The sequence below is a fragment of the Apium graveolens genome, chromosome 9 (genome assembly GCF_009905375.1).
Source record: "Apium graveolens cultivar Ventura chromosome 9, ASM990537v1, whole genome shotgun sequence".
NCBI classification, from domain to species: domain Eukaryota; kingdom Viridiplantae; phylum Streptophyta; class Magnoliopsida; order Apiales; family Apiaceae; genus Apium; species Apium graveolens.
This window is the reverse complement of record NC_133655.1, coordinates 18,055,505-18,056,503: the sequence shown is the minus strand read 5'-3', so window position 1 is coordinate 18,056,503 and position 999 is coordinate 18,055,505. Positions and strand designations below refer to the sequence as shown.

The 999-nt window shown below is 45.3% G+C and overlaps 1 non-coding gene across 1 annotated transcript; it reads right to left on the bottom strand.

Moving 5' to 3' along the window:
* Positions 1 to 321: 321 nt before the first annotated feature.
* On the bottom strand, positions 322 to 428 carry LOC141688005 (small nucleolar RNA R71). The gene has a single exon (XR_012561476.1). It is a non-coding gene; the product is annotated as a small nucleolar RNA R71 (small nucleolar RNA).
* Between the last annotated feature and the right edge of the window lie 571 nt (positions 429 to 999).

The window sequence follows — 999 nt, the reverse complement described above, 5'->3', positions numbered from 1 at the left end:
TCTAGCATCATGCACCCGGCTATTGAGGCCAATAACTTTGAAATCAAGCCGGGCATTATTCAGATGGTGCAGAATTCTATTTTTTTCGAAGGTGCTGCGACTGAAGACCCCAACATGCACATAAGGAATTTTGTCGAGATCTGTAGTACTTTCAAATATAATGGTGTGACTGATGAAGCTATCAAGCTGAAGCTTTTCCCATTCTCACTGAGGGATAAAGCTAAGGACTGGTTACATTCTGAACCAGCTGGGTCTATCACTACTTGGCAAGATCTTGCGCAAAAGTTTCTGGTGAAGTTTTATCCAATGGCGAAGACTGCGGCTATGAGGAGTGCTCTTACTCAGTTTGCGCAGCAACCTACAGAATCTATGTGCGAAGCTTGGGAGCGCTACAAGGAGATGTTGAGAAAGTGTCCACATCATGGTATGCCTGATTAGATGGTGATCACTGGTTTCTATAATGGTTTGGGGGCCCAATCTCGGCCTATGCTCGATGCAGCAGCTGGAGGCGCCTTGTGGGCCAAAAGACTATGGCTGCAAATGAGCATCAAACCCCAACTCAAAGGATGATGCCTGGGAAGGTAGCAGATATTCTAGAAGTTGATGCAGCTACAGCTATTGCAGCGCAGCTCCAAGTGCTGTCTATGAAGGTCGATTCTCTAGCGACCTATGGAGTCAATCAGATAGCTATGGTATGTGAGCTTTGTTCAGGTTCTCATGCCACGGATCAGTGTTCTCTTGTTAATGAATCTGTTCAGTATGTGAACAATTATCAGCGACCGCAGCAGCCTGTGCCAGCTACTTATCATCCTAACAACAGAAATCATCCAAATTTCAGCCGGAGTAATAATCAGAATGCTATTCAGCAACCATATCAGCAAGGCGTAAGTAAACAGTTCAATACACCTGGATTCCAGCAACCACAGCATTATGCTCAATGGCAATCATATCCTCAACAAGGAGGTGCAGCTCCACCCACTAGTGCTGATTTTGAGTAAC